This window comes from Protopterus annectens, chromosome 4.part0 (genome assembly GCF_019279795.1).
Source record: "Protopterus annectens isolate FY-2018-M chromosome 4.part0, PAN1.0, whole genome shotgun sequence".
Lineage (NCBI taxonomy): Eukaryota > Metazoa > Chordata > Ceratodontiformes > Protopteridae > Protopterus > Protopterus annectens.
Genome location: NC_056733.1, coordinates 1,774,904,824 through 1,774,921,465, shown reverse-complemented (window position 1 = coordinate 1,774,921,465; position 16,642 = coordinate 1,774,904,824).

Sequence of the window (16,642 nt, the reverse complement as noted above, 5' to 3'; positions counted from 1 at the left end):
TAGTAGCTTTCTCCTTCTATTGTATAGTTTGTTTATGGCTGGGGTCCACCAGAAAGGTCATCTGCCTTTGGAGGATTGGGTCTTGGTTTTATCTGGGATTGCATGATCCATGCATTCCTGAAGGTGTTCATAGAATGCATTTATAAAGGATTCTGCGGTCTGGGCCGTATTTTCCACAGGCCCGGGGGCTTTGAAGGATTCCACCTCAGTTTTGAGGAGTGTGAAATTTGCTGTAGAGAAGTTTTTCACTGTGGTTTTCTGGGCAGGGGGTGGGGTCGGGATGTGAATATCCAGTGAGATCAGTTTATGGTCTGATCTTACCAGTGAGGGATACACTTCTGGTCTGGAGCATAGAGTCCCCATGTTGGTGATGATCAGGTCCAGTATGTTTTCCCCTCTTGTGGGAGTAGTAACAAGTTGTTCCATAGCATTTGAGTTTATGAATTCTAGGAACCTTTGGGCAAGGGTGTTGGAGGTAGAGTAATGCTCCCAATCTATGTTTGGGTAGTTGAAGTCACCCAATATAATGGTGTAAGGAGAGACCTTCATATTTTCCAGTGTTCTCAGGAAGGCTGAGTGGGGTTCCTGGGTTTGGGAGGGTGGTCTGTAGCAGGCTATAAACTGGAAGGCAGTTTTACCCACTGTTAGTTGCACATGGATAGTCTCTGATGCTTCGTGCTTTGCCACCAACCTGGAGGTGTGGGTATCTTTGATGAATATCGATACTCCCCCTCCTTTTGAGGTTCGGTCCAAGTTTTGGGGCCGAAAAGCATGGTATGAGGTATAACCTGGTAGTGCTGGGGTGCTCTCGGGAGTCCTGAACCAGGTTTCTGTTACTGCACAGATATCGATGTTCTCCATGCCAAGGAGAGTTTCGAAAGTCGTGCATCTTGAGGTTTAGACTTCTAGTGTTGAGTAGCATTACTCTTAGTTTCTTATCCCTTGTGATACCTATGGAGGTGGGTTTGTCTTTTAAGCCTTGCCTAAAAAAGGCACTATGGGGGTAGCAAGAGCCTTTGCCAATATCCGAAAGCCCAGGGGTGACAGGTGCAAGCCATCCCTAGCAAAGCATTGTGGCTTGTCGTGCATATCATCCCAAGCTGACAGGCATTGGATCCCCTTTGAATGACACCAATACTTAAGCCAATTGTTGAAATTGATCATCTTGTCTTCATATTGTGGCATCATTCTTGGTGAGGGTAAGATGCTACTCAAGGTCAGGGTCATACCAGCCTGGGCTACATGCTCAGAGAGCTCCTCTATGTCTCTTTTCATGTAGTCCAGGGAGGTACGTCTCAGGTCATTCACACCAGCATGGACAATGACTGAGTCATATTTGTACTTGCCCTGGAGTGACCTGAGTGCTTGTGTTATGTGGCGGATCCTAGCGCCAGACAGGCTGCTCACCATGACCTTCTCCTTGTTCAGCCTGGTGAGCGAGATGTCAGTGTGCCTGATGATAGAGTCACCTATTACAAGTGTATCAGGTGTGTTGTTTAGCCTTAAGGGCTGTGACTGTTCGGCACACTGGCTTTGTGAGATATGTGTTGCACATGTTTTGTTTTGGGGTAGCGGTTGCTTGGGTGTCTGCTTTTGAGGTCTCTGCTGCTTAGGCAGATCTTTATTTAGAGCCTCCGAGTATGTTTTTGTGTGATTATGTGTTTGGTTTGCTGTCGTGGTAGGTCTATGTGAGACTGGAATTGTAGTGAGTGTGGTTTCCTTCTCTTCCTGACTGGTTATGCCAGTACTGAGTTGAGAGAGCTTAGCCTCCAGTTTGGCTATATGGTTGCATCTCTCACATGTGTTGGAATTTGTTGGGAGAAGGAGAGGGTTGTCTGTGTACATGAGGGAGTTGTAACATTGCCTCAAGATTCCCATATTCACCAGCTGGACCTGAGAGGAGATTGACAACTGACCTTTGGACATCCTAGAATAATATTGGGAATTCCTTTATAATTGAAAACAAGGGCCAATGGGGAGCGAGGGTGTAGTGCTTTTAATTTTTAGTGCTGACTTATAATTGCTTTAGTGAGCAAGTGCCAGGTAACAAGTGCAATGTGTTACAGGTAACTTAAATGCAAAAATGACAAACAGTAACTTTCTTTCAAGCGAAGCAAGGAAATAAGTACAGTAAGCAATGCAGATATCACTAGGGATCCACAGAAGCACTGAGAAGCCACGTTTTAGGTGGAATTAGCATTCCAGGGAAATAACAAGCATACAAACAAAGCTAGATTCAGCAGGCCTGGATCTAGTCTATGCTACAGCAAACAAGGTGTACCAATTTCAGTAAGATACAGTTCAAATATTCAGGCACTATAAACCTTTAACCAGAAATTCCCAGCTCAGAAGGGCAGAGTCCAGTCTCTCCTCCCACAAGAGTGCAGACCACGAACCTTCTTAATGTAAAATAACTGGCCTGAAGCCCAAGTGCTTAAACCAGAGCTAATACACTTTAAGAATAACAGACACTGAGCTCTCAATCAGCAGTTCCCAACTTAGAAGGATGAAAGCTACCTGTCCTGCCACCACAGTGCATGCCACAAACCTTCCTAATGTAGAACAACTGGTCTGAAGCCCAAGTGCTTAATCCAAAAGACTTAGAATGATAGCTACACTTTAACCAAGTTACTACCAAGCAGTAATAAATACAACTGAATACTTTAAATAATGCCTGGATTAGTGCTCAAGTTATACAAACAAAGCTAGATTCAGCAGGCCTGGATCTAGTCTATGCTACAGCAAACAAAGTGTACCAATTTCAGTAAAAAGAAATTCAGATATGCATGCACTTTAAGCCTTCAACCAGAAATTCCCAGCTCAGTAGGGCAGAATCCAGCCTCTCCTCCCACAAGAGTGCAGACCACGAAACCCTCTTAATGTAAAATAACTGGCCTGAAAGCCCAAGTGCTTAAACCAGAATTAATATACTTTTAGAATAACAGACACTGAGCCCTCAATCAATCAGCAGTTCCCAACTTAGAAGGATGTAAGCTACCTGTTCTGCCACTACAGTGCAGACCATAAACCCTCTCAATGTAAAACAACTGGTTTGAAGCCCAAGTGTTTAAACTAAAAGGCTTAGAATGAGTTACATCAAGCAGTAATAAATATTATCGAGAACGTTTAAGATGACGCAAAAGCAAAATAAAGTAGGAAGAAACACAAGTACAGTAAAAGCAGAAGAAATTTTTTTTTTTTTTTTTTTTTTTAGAAAAGTAGCAAAAGCAGTAGTAAATACAATTCTCATGCAGTGCAAGCTGGCACATTTGAATATGTAGCAATATTAGTCCACACACAGTTTGAAAAAATGTAATTAAATTAAAAAGGACTAAAAGCAAGTGCAGAAAGGGTTTATTAGGTAGAATGCGGTAAAGAGATGTCCTGGGGGAGTGTCTTAGATCAAATCTACAGTGGGGCGGGCACTGCAAAAGCCACCAGATTTAAACTACAACCAAGAATAGGAAGGGGTGTTGGGGGAACAGTTTCAACACAGATGTAAGGAATGTGCAAATTATAAAAAAATATATATACTGTTTTCTATAGATTTGCAGAGCAGTAAGACACAGATATCAAGCAGACAATTTAGCTCTATAATACAGAATAACACAGAAAATATACTCAGCTGTATAAACTTGAAGATAGTTCTGTAAGGCTGTCTCTCAAACTAAGGTTCCAGTTTGAATACAGGTTGTTAATTAAAAGGAGACACAGCACTAGCTAAATTATATCAGCTGAAAGACAAGGCAGGAAATGAGGGGGTGGGGACAGTTTCAACACAGATGTAAGGAATGTGCAAATTATAAAAAAATATATATACTGTTTTCTATAGATTTGCAGAGCAGTAAGACATAGATATCAAGCAGACAATTTAGCTCTATAATACAGAATAACACAGAAAATATACTCAGCTCTATAAACTTGAAGATAGTTCTGTAAGGCTGTCTCTCAAACTAAGGTTCCAGTTTGAATACAGGTTGTTAATTAAAAGGAGACACAGCACTAGCTAAATTATATCAGCTGAAAGACAAGGCAGGAAATGAGGGGGGTGGGGGACAGTTTCAACACAGATGTAAGGAATGTGCAAATTATAAAAATATATATACTGTTTTCTATAGATTTGCAGAGCAGTAAGACACAGATATCAAGCAGACAATTTAGCTCTATAATACAGAATAACACAGAAAATATACTCAGCTCTATAAACTTGAAAGATAGTGAACTAAGGTTCCACTTTGAATACAGGTTGTTAATTAAAAGGAGACACAGCACTAGCTAAATTATATCAGCTGCAAATTATAAAAAAATATATATACTGTTTTCTATAGATTTTAGAGCAGTAAGACACAGATATCAAGCAGACAATTTAGCTCTATAATACAGAATAACACAGAAAATATACTCAGCTCTATAAACTTGAAGATAGTTCTGTAAGGCTGTCTCTCAAACTAAGGTTCCAGTTTGAATACAGGTTGCTAATATATGGTACAGTGTCCTGCTATGACCATGTCTGTCTGGTTAAGTAATGTCCAGCCAGGTATAATGCAGAGCTCTGGTCCAGAATTTTAGGACAATACTGAACGTGAAAAAATCAGCTGCTTATTCTTCAGATTAATGTATCTGGTTATAATAAAGTTAGTTCAAAGACAACAATTTTTGTGTATGTGTGTATATCTGTCTGCCTGTCTGTATGTGTTTGTGCATGTGTATATCATAATGGTTCCTTGTATTTTCATACTGTAGTAGACAGTGTTTTCTGGTTATTTTAATACAGTTAATACCTCTAGGCCAATTGGTGATGTCATTTCATGAAGCACCTTAACCAGTCAATACTCAAGTCATTCTATTCCTGGTTGTTATATATGACACATGGTATGCATAGCATGGCTTAATAACAGCTTCTTAAAGGAAATGAATTAAAAAAATAACTAGAAGATTACATTTTTACTTTTAATAATCTGACACATGCCAATGTCATATTATGATTTAGACATTGTGGGTATCTTGTCATATCAAATTATCAATATGAAAATTGTACTCCTTCTGAGAGGGTATAGTGCCTTCTCCAATATTCTATTTACTGGATCAAGAAGATAAAATCTTCAATTTAAGGATACAAACTATGAGAAGTAATTAAATAAAATTGTTGAATACACAGTATAGTACTTACATGGTGACAAATAACCTCCTGACCCTGATACAATCATCTATGAGCTGCTTCAAAAAAATCCTTTTTAAATCATGTCTACATTTTGAAATTCTATAACTTTATTGGTCAGAGGAGTCCCATAACTAAAAGACAGTACAGTAGTAATTGAGCCTAAATAAGTGTAATCACAAAACCATGATCACTCACAGAAAACATCCAGACTGGAAACTTGTTCTCAACACTTCATAAATTTTGTCATTGCACCCCCAGTGTTCTGGCCTGTACCCTCACACACCCTTGCTACATAATATATACTAATTCCAAGGCTGTTGTACCTCAGAATAAAATAATTATCTGAGATTACTCAGTCTTGATCTAACTGTGCAAATCACAGTGATCAGTCTTTTGTGACTGAACTTTAGAGTCTGAATGCTAGTGCAGCACATTTCTGCCTAACATCTGGTTAGAGGGTGTCAGAAGAGCAGAGTAAAGTGCATATCATACCAAGCTGGGAGTTATAAAAAAGGAACCAGTCAAATACATTGAAACTGAGATGTGGTTTCTGGTTTGTTAGTTTAACCCCAATGGATTCACCCTCAGGATCAAACATGGTTAGTTGGGAATAAACATCTGCACATGTTCTATATCTTGCAAAATTACAATTATATTTTACTAGGGTGTGCGCAAATCAATCTTAATCATAAATACAGGTATCTAATTATCAACTAAGCATTCTGGACAACAGTAAGTACTGCGGTGACTTCCACTGGAATGTCAATGACAGGAGTGCCAATAACTCACACCACAATGTTCATAACATAACTGTGACCTGCTAAAAAAATCCAAAACAAGGAAGTATGGGAAACAGCCTAAAGATGGCATTAACAATGAAAATAAAGCAGAATTAAGACTGCTTGGTAACACCTGGTATATAATTTACCGATTGGTGAAGGTGACCAGTGAAGAAAGTCCTGTGGATGTCAACTCCATCAGACTCAGCACTTAACCATTTCTTATATACTACCACAATCCAAGATAATCATTCCACACACATGAACCAGTGAAAAGCATATAGTCTGACTGCCTCTCTTTTTCTCATCCTACTCAGAATGTTCTGGTCTCAGTTATGTATTCAATATTAAAACAATACTGCAACATTAATTATCAGCAGCTGTAACTACCTATTGCTTAAGACTACTGTCTCCACAAGATAAGGTTGTTTTTAGATTTTAGCAGTCATTCTATCAAGTTTTCACAAAATGAAGGACCGCATGGCATACTAGGCAAAACATAAATATAATGTAAATTTAAAAAAGTTAAAACGACCATCATTGTCACATTGCAGCACCTTTATGACTATTTGACTGTTATCTTTTTTTTTTTTTTTCTGACAACTAACTGTGAGACTCCAGGCTTGGCTGTTCTATTTTTTTCTAAATAGTTAAGTAATGATGATAAAGCAAATGCAGTTGCGATTACACTTTTCAATTCTATAGAAATGTTTAAAGCTACAAATAGCATACTTAAATTATTAAATAAGCCATTACAGTTTTAAACACTTCCTTGTTTTATACAAAATAAACAATGCAATTGAAAGAGTTCATGGTACTAAGGTGTGGGTTATAGTGGCATTTACACATATCAGGCTGGAATGTTTAGTCATAAGCAATGGATTATTGCTTATGCCACTGTACTTTTATCAGTGTTGATGTTCTTAGGTAATTATTCTTGAGGAATGTGGAGTCAGCATTCTTACTACCTATTTCACAAACACCTGACATGGCTGATGATGCTGGACAATATTGCCTAGAAGCATCAAATATTTTGATATTCCTTTATATCAGATACCCATAAGGGCCCCCCTTTTAGAGAGCACTAGTAGAGTAATGTGAACAACAAATGCAAGTAATACAAACAGGCATACAAACTACAGTACATCACCGAACCACAAGTCTGTAAGCTTAACTACAATACATTACATAAACTTCAGGGATGGAATTATCTACTTTGTGGAAAATAAGTTTTTTTTCAAGTTGTCATCTTAATAACTTTTTAAAACTCCCATTGAGCATGAGAGTCTATTGCAAGTAACTGCCTTAACTGTCACATCCAAAAAGCAGATAATAATAATAATAATAAGGGTAAATGGACAACTGGTAAATAACTGTGCATAAACTGAAAGCATTTAGTTTATTGCCAAAGTGTTAAACAGCAGGGTGACAAAAAATAACAGCTTTACAATTGTTTTTTGTTTGAAGTTGATTTTATTCTTGTTTAGACAGTTGCTTAAAAAGGGTCGTTTCACCTGTCACTGAAATGATTATTAGTTTTGGTGAGCACCCAGATTTACAGCATTAAATATGCTGCAAGCGTCCCTGCCAAATACATAAAATGTCATGGGATGGCAGATGTTCATAGCAGACTCTTGCACTCACTGGGAGTATTAAAAGGTTATTTTAAGATGAAAGCATGAAAAGAAAAGTTTCATACAGAAGGGCAATTTAGTTACATCTGTGAAGATGCAACCAGTGTTACAGGTATGTTTAATTTAAACACTTCCAACCAGTGTTACAGGTATGTTTAATTTAAACACTTCAAAAGTCTTTGAACTTAATCATTAAGACCCAAATAATCCCATTGTGATAGATCCTTGATTTCGTCACCTAACATATATATGGCCTGAACAACTGAAATGAAGGAAACACTTCTTCTACATGTGGGTCATTCATGGCTGAAAAGTGTCTCTGGACCAGTCCACCTACCTGGTTATCAAATAGTAAATAAATAAATGTGTTCTAGTGCAGAGTTATAGCCAATTAAATCAAAAATACTGAAAAGATCAACAAATAAAGCTAGCACTGTTTTATTCCAGTCCAGTATATTATAAATCAGATGCATAAATTAACCACAATAGTTTATCTACCAGAGCCAGGGTGGTATCCATGAGATGTTCAGATAATAGATGGCTTTCTTATAAAAATTGCTAATTTGAAAATGTACCAACATCTTAAATATCTTATAGGTGGAGAAAGCATTCCTATAGGCTAAAAGCCCTTGACTGTGTAACTCCTTCCTTTTTCAGAATTGATATGACATGGGAAATCTATCATCAAGAAGGAAAATAGCCCTGAAAAAAAAGTGAGGTGCTAAAATTGTTCAGAAGTTTATCCGTCATACCGGTGAGACCTAATTTGCCAGTTTACCCACCAAATTGGTGCAACCTACCTTTACCAAATGGATGTCATGCCAATAATTATTCCAAAAAGGAAAAGGTGTTTTCATCTAATACATCTAATATACCTAGGGACAAGAGGAATGCATTAAAAAATCATTTAGCTACCATAAAGACAGATTTTTTTAATGTTAAATGCTTTGAATGACATTTATTTATTTATTTGTTTGTTTGTTGTCAGTACATTTTGTTTTGTTAGCCAGACAGGTCTGGATAGACACAGCCCATTTATAGTGGAGTTGTTGGAAGAAATGGTCTGATAATATGCACAGTTAATATCCAGCTATGAAAAGAATGCACACCACAATATGTCACATAGATTACATCTCCAAATAAAAATCACAAAAGCAATCTGGAAGTACAAATCATATTTGGAGTAACCATTAATAAAGTGAGAATCATAGAAAGTTATGTTATATGTTCAGCAGGAGGGAAATGAGTATGAAGCAACCATTTTAGACTTATTGGTGCCGAGCTATAGGTTAGAGTGTGATTCATATAATCCTATATGCACTTCTGACCTTTCCTCCAAACTGTAAAGCATGTAGGGAGTCATTCAAATATAAATTGAATTGCTGCTGATAGATGCATGGTGTTCATACCACAATTATAGCATGTTTATAAAACAAACTCACTAGTGACATCATCTGAGGTTAATAGATGAAAGTAACATTTCAGGACTTTTTTGTGTGCAGTTTGATACAGACAGCATTTTACAGTACAGCATATATGTAGGCGATAAGAAAACGAAACAGTTGACAATGTGAATAGCCTTTGATCCCCATCACCAAACCTGCTGAATATGCATCCTTCTTTGTTTGCATCAGAGCTATGCAAATGTATAAAACACAACTGAGGCTGTGGCATAGCAGGACGATAACCACGTAGGTAACACAGAGTATTGTAAGGTATACATTGCTACACTCTTTCTTTTGAGTTTCAGGTTCAGCTGTATGTTGAAAAAAGTCCATCATGTTTACTGATCCCATGAATGAGTTAATTATCTTCTTATAACAGGCAGCAAAGAAAGAAGGACAGACACCAATAAGGCATGTAGGGCTTTGGCAGAATATCCTATTGATAGCTGATCATACATGGAGGTTGGTGGTTTGGCCACACCTGTATGAAGTGATATTTACAAAATGTTGGGGTGCTCTGTTCATGCATATATCCTTATGTTTAGTAAGGGGGAGAGACAGGATGTCACACCATGTAACCTTCCTAATCATCTTCACAATGGACAAAAAAGCTGTGCTTCACAATTAGCTGTACGATTAATGCTAACTTAATCACTGAAGATTCAATACACTGTCTGAGAAGAACTTTTAATTGCTTTTTTTTTTTTCATTTTTGGCTCCCCATCAGCTGCTCCCAGGACCTCTCCTCCTTTACTTGGTTGAGTAAACCCACCTTATCCACCTCAGGATTTTCTCTTTCCCAAGTCTGGAGCCAATAAGGGTCTTCAGGCAATAGACTTATGGCATATCATCCATGTCACTGCATGCAATTCAGTCAAAGCTTTACCCCCTTTTAGACTATACCAGCCTTGCTATTCCTGGCCACATCAGTGGTGTGCCTAACAGACTCCACTCTCCACCTCAGGGATGGGCGTGGTCATCCTTCCTGTCTGTATCACCAAGGACCCAAGCTACCCTGAGCTCTACTCAGGGCTTTATCCCTCTGTGCCACTGGCACAGACCACTGCCTGAGAAAAGATGAGGGACAAGATATAGCTGACTCATAAAACAGATTCTCATGCTTGACTGACAAGAACACTGAGAAGGTTACTGTCATTATGACAGTTTCAGTCTTTCCTAAGGCTTGTGAGTCTTGATCCAAAACAACTGGACTCTTTCACTGTGATTTTCTCAGGCATGGGAAAAAACACAATTTCCAGTGAGGTACCATGGAAGGTGTGATGATTGGGGAGAGATGAGCGAAGGCTGCCAGCTTAGTCAAATAGAATTTGATACATATTCTATCAACTGTATAAATAAATGTAAAATACAGGCTTTTGTTTTTAAATGTAAGAAAACACTGTAAAATGTGAACTTCAAGATTGTTGCAACATTGCCATCTGCTGTAAGGAAAACCAAGCCAAGTATTTCAAATGTGTCTTTTTAAGTCGAAAAGATCTTATGAAGCTCTTTAATGTTTTGCAATTTGGCTCCAGTGCGGCTGGATGAAGGTTTCATGCCCATTGTTTTAAGGCTAAAGTTTATGACCAGAATTTAGATGTAGAAGGTGCTTTATTGCTCTAGTTTCTGTCAGAATATACATGTGAAATGTTTTCTATTGTTGTACGTTTCTCTGCAGGTGTTAGATTGCTAAATAATGCAGTTTGCCTGGGAAAACCTATGTGTCAAAAATGATGTAATTTGGGGAGGGACCCAGCAAACATGTTTGTTAGTAATGTTTAAATACTATTTCTCACAAGAGCCTGGGTGCATTTTGATCTTGGATATCCAACTTACCAGCACTCTGCCATATGCTCATATGTAAGTTTTAGCACTGTGATTTCTTGTAGGAATAGTTAAAGCTAGTAAAGATTAATTAGGTATTTTTCTTTGAAATCAGACCTGTCCTACTGTATTATTTCAAGTTTCTGTGTGATCTCTGAACTCTTAGATATCCCTGTGGTGTAGTAGTTTTGTCTTGTGTTTTAATTATTTATTATTAAATATTTTTAAAACCTTCTACCTGTGGCTGATTTGTGTAGAGATAAGCTCTAGAGTACATTGCATATTTATAGAGGTTATTGTAATAGGCCACTCTAAAGTAAGCTTTGATTGTTAGTCATACAACCATTGGATAATAATATTGCACAGTAATAATTGGACACCCTTTTAAGGGCCTTTTAGTAGCTGATATTATTAACTGGGTGGTGACAGTAATTACTACTGTATAGTCTGGGTAAAGGGGCATAGTTGAAGAATCTGTGTCAGCCTTTCCCAGGAGTGTCTGTGAAGTTGTATAAAAAGCTCATAGTTGGATCTTGGGATCGGGCTGGCGGTCCACCGCGAGGTGAGCTACCGCCTGTCCCAGCCCCTGCCTCTCGGCGCTCCCTCGATGCTCTTAACTGAGTGTCCCGGGGGTCCGAAGTGTTTACTTTGAAAAAATTAGAGTGTTCAAAGCAGGCCGGTCGCCTGAATACTTCAGCTACTTATCTCAAAGTGTGTGTGTGTTGTGCCAGCTTCTTGGCAGGGACACGAAGCACTGGTTGGACAGAGAGGGTACTGGAGGTTTTAGCTTGCCTAGTTAGGATGAGACCTGGACCCTATAGCTGTGCTAATGGGGAGTCTTATTGGAGACCTGGTGAGCAAGGGAGCAACCAACCCCAGACTGACTGTGATCTCTGTGTGCACTTAAGGGAAATTGTACTTTACTGTGTGTATTGGTTATCCTTTCCTCTTCTATGAGACAACCTCCCTGGTGTTAGTGGTGAGGATTGAGGCTCCTTGATTGCTGGGCCAGGGCATGGTCGTCACAAATGTTTGGCAGTGGTGGGATCTACTTCACATGCTAATTGGCTTGTAGTGGTGTGGGTAGAGCGAATTCCTGTAGCTTATGTACAGTGATCTCTGAAGGTGTTTTGTACTCTAAAACAGCCATGCCGTGTATACTCAGAGTTCAGATCACAATTGTTTTATTTCTTTTGTTAGCTTAGTGTTAGTCAGGGTGAGCAGGCAGCATGTCAACAGAAGAGTATGGAAAGCTGACAAGCAGCCAGCTGGCAGAGATGTGCCAGGCTAGGGGACTGGTGCATGGAAACCTGACTAAAGCAGGCCTGATTGCAGCCTTGGTTACAGCTGCATCAGAAAACAGTAGCCTGGAGGACAATCAGACTGACAGTGGAGATACAATATCCTCGGAGAATGGACAGCTCAACCTTTCTGCAGTGGACTTAAAAATCCAGCTGCAGCTAAAGAGACTTGAGTTGAAGGCCAGGCGTATGGAACTAGAAACAGCCGAGAAAATGAAGAGTCTACAAGCTGAGGAAAATGAACGACAGAGAAGGCATGAGAGGGAAATGCTGGCTCATTGCCAGAGTCATGGAGGTAATGGGAAAGGGAGTAACTGGACCCCAGAAGCACAAAAGGTCAGTAAATTTCTTCCACAGTTTAAAGAGGGGGATAATTTTAATAGCTTCATTCATATGTTTGAGCGGGTATGTAAACAGTATGAAGTTGACCAAGGGCTCTGGGTATGGTTCCTGACCCCCTTACTCCATGGTAAAGCTGTAACTTCTTTTGCAAAAATGCATGACACTGACTGTTTTGATTATACTGCTGTAAAAAAGGCAGTTATTAGAATGTTTTAAGCTAACACCTGAAATGTATAGGAAAAAGCTTTGTGAGCATAGATGCAAGGCAGATGAAAATGAATGTGAATATGTTGCTGAACTGAGCACTTATTTTCATAGCTGGGTGAGTGGATGTCAGGTCACCACTTTTAAAGGGCTGGCAGACCTTTTGGTAAGGGAACAAGCCCTTAGCACTTTGCCTGAGGACATGAGGATCTGGTTAGCTGATAGACAGTGTGCTATTTCAGAGGAGTTGGGGAAGAAGGGAGACCTATACCTAGCAAGCAGGGCAGCCCTGCACAGGAAAAAGATCCCAGTACTGCTCATGGGACTAAAGGAATCCATGGTGGGCAGCATAGACTGCCCCAACAGAATCCACCAGTAGCAGGGGAAGCCACTAGTCCAGGTACACATCCAGGACCTAGGGTGAAATGTTTTGAATGCAACCAGTGGGGCCATGTGGCATATAGGTGTCCATGGAGGCAGGTGGGGAACCAAAGGTGAGGGAGCCAGTAAGTGGGAAAGACAAAATGCCAACAGTGTGTTGTCTTGAGACAACAGGGGGTATGGAACTACCATCCTGCAGATATCCTGAGAAGGAAGGATTTGGATGAGGCAGTACTATGTACTTATGCAGTTACATGCAGTGAGGCTAGGAGACAAGCATGTGGCTCTGGTAGCCTGGGGGAGACCCAGACAGACTGCATACTTGCAGCCAGGACTGCTGAGGTGGTTACTTCAGGGAGTGAGCTATGCTGTAGCAGTGAGACTGAATGCGAGCCACAGCTGCTTGTGGGTACTGATGTTCCCTTGGACAGGGTAACTGCAAAGGTAGAGGTGAGTAGTAGTACCCAGGCTGATAGTGAGGCACTGCTGTCAGATGATGCCAGACTTCCTGTGGAAGGGGAGCTGGGAAGGGTTACAAGGAGAGACTTGAGACAGGCTCATCTCTCAGACCCTTCATTGCAAGGCCTGAGGCAGGTAGCTAGGGAGGCACCTGATTCTCAAGGGAAGGGGGAATCTGTATACTGGAACAAAGGGTTATTGTACAGAGAGTGGACCCCTGAGGGAGAGCTAGAAGGTGAGAGAGTACAGCAGTTGGTAGTACCTAGAGCTTACCATCTGGCGCTTCTAGCCATAGCCCATGATATTCTCTTTGCAGGTCATACGGGCATAAAACGTACAAAGATGCGTATTAGGCAAAACTTCTATTGGCCTGGAATTTTCAGAGATGTGAAAGGGTACTGCAGGACCTGTGAGCAGTGCCAAAAGGTAAGCAAGGCAGGAGACAAGGTGAGAGCTCCTTTGATACCTTTGCCTGTGATTGAAAAGCCATTTCAGAGGGTAGCTATGGATATTGTGGGTCCTCTGAGTACCCCAAGTTCCACAGGGTAAAAGTATATCCTGGTGATTGTAGATTATGCTACACGATACCCTGAGGCAGTGGCTTTGTCTTCATTGAGGCCAAGAAGGTGGCAAATGCTTTGCTAGAGATTTTCAGCAGGGTAGGTTTCCCAAAGGAAATACTGTCTGACCTGGTTGCCAATTTTATGTCAGACCTGCTGGCTTGTCTATGGAAGTCCTGTGGGGTGAAGCACATGAAGGCCACCCCCTACAATCCCCAGACTAATGGTCTTGTTGAGAGGTTAAACTCTACAATCAAGTCCATGCTACGGACATTTGCAGATCAGTTTAAGAGGGAGTGGGATAAATATTTGCCTCATCTGTTGTTTGCTTACAGAGAGGTTTCCCAGGAATCGACAGGTTTTTCACCCTTTGAGTTGCTGTATGGGCATAGGGTGAGGGGACCTCTAGATTTAATTCGAGATGAGTGGGAAGGTGACTGTGAGTCTCACAAGGAGTCTGTTGTGGCATATGTCCTGAACCTCAGGACAAGGCTCAGGGAACTCATGGGCCAGGCCCAGGAAAACCTGACAGAAGCCCAACAACAGAAAAAAAGGTGTGGTATGACAGGAATGCTCAAGCTAGAGAGTATGTTGTAGGGCAGCAGGTGATGGTTCTCATTCCTGTCAGACACAACATGTTGCAGGCAGCTTGGGAGGGACCCTACAATGTGGTAAGAAAGGTAAATGATGTTAACTACATGGTGGAAGTGCTAGGCAAATGGCAGGGGCACAGATTGTACCATGTTAACATGATGAAACCTTACCATGATAGGGAGACTATTGTGCTGAGCATTTGCAGTGGATTGCAGGAGGAGTCTGAGAGGGATCTTGTGAATGATCTCCTCAGTGAGGCTCAGGCTGACACCTCGGTGGAAGGGGTAGCAATGTCCCAGCAGCTATCTCCTACCCAGGTTTGAGAAATCCGAGCAGTGTTGCTGGAGTTTGGGGGCATGTTTGCTGGGTAACCAGGGAGCACCCACCTGGTGCAGCACCAGGTGGATACAGGAACCCAAAGGCCTATCAAGCAGGCCCCTTATAGGGTGCCTGAGAGAGTCAAACAGACTCTGAGGGAAGAGGTACAGGAGATGTTGGAACTAGGGGGTGATTCAAGAGTCCAACAGTCCCTGGGCCTCGCCAGTGGTACTGGTGCCAAAGAAGGATGACAGCACCAGGTTCTGTGTGATTTACAGGAAATTAAATAGTCACACATAATTGGATGCTTACCCCATGCCTAGGACAGATGAGGCCCTAGAGCAGCTGGGTGGGGCTAAGTATCTTACAACCATTGATCTTACCAAGGGTTACTGGCAGGTGCCCTTGACTTCCAATGCTAGAGAGAAGTCAGCCTTTGTGACTCCTTTTGGCTTGTATGAGTTCAAAAAGATGCCCTTTGGAATGAAGAATGCCCCAGCGACTTTCCAGAGGCTGGTAGATCATATCTTAGCAGGAGCAGGAGGGTTTACCCTTACTTACATGGATGATATTGCTATCTACAGCCATTCCTGGCAAGAGCAACTTCAGCATGTCAGGGAGGTGCTGGGCAGACTACAGAGGGCAGGGTTGTCCATTAAGACAAGCAAATGTCAGGTGGGTATATCAGAGGTCTCCTACCTAGGACGTAAAGTGGGGAGTGGTAAGATAAGGCCAGAACCTGCCGAAGTGGAAGCTATTCAGGCATGGCCTGCAGCTGTTGCCAAAAAGCAGGTGAGGGCATTCTTGGGGACAGCAGGGTACTACAGAAAGTTCATTACCAATTATAGTAACTTAGCTGCTCCCCTCACAGACCTGACAAGGAAGAGCAGGCCAGATAAGGTAGTGTGGACCCCAGAGTGTGAGCAGGCATTTCAGAAGCTTAAGGAAGCTTTGGGAGGACCCCCTGTGTTATCCAGTCCAGACTACAGCAAAGACTTTGTTGTGCAGGTGGATGCTTCAAACTATGGGGTGGGGTCTGTACTTAGCCAGATTTCTTCAGAGGGAGAAGAGCACCCAGTGGTTTATCTCAGTCATAGGCTCCAGCCCAGGGAGGAATGCTATGCAGTGGTAGAAAAGGAATGTCTAGCCATAGTGTGGGTACTACAAAAACTTCAGCCTTATCTGTATGGAAGAAAAATTCACTGTGATGACAGATCATAACCATCTAACATGGTTAAACAGAGCTAATCAGCAAAATGCCAAGTTGGTAAGATGGAGTCTGGGGTTGCAAGCATATGATATGTCAGTGCAGCACCACAGTGGGAGTAGCAATGCCAATGCAGATGGGCTCTCAAGACAGGGAATGGGGTGAGGTACACCCAGATAGACCTGATACTCTCAAGCGATGTTTCTCAATGTGCACTTGAAAAAACTTGCTTGAGTTCCCCGGGGGGCGGGGGGGGAGAGAGATGTGACTATTGGGGAGAGATGGGCGAAGACTGCCAGCCTAGTCAAATAGAATTTGATAATTCTATCAATTGCATAAATAAATGTAAAATACAGGCTTGTGTTTTTAAATGTAAGAAAACACTGTAAAATGTGAACTTCAAGATTGTTGCAACATTGCCATCTGCTGTAAA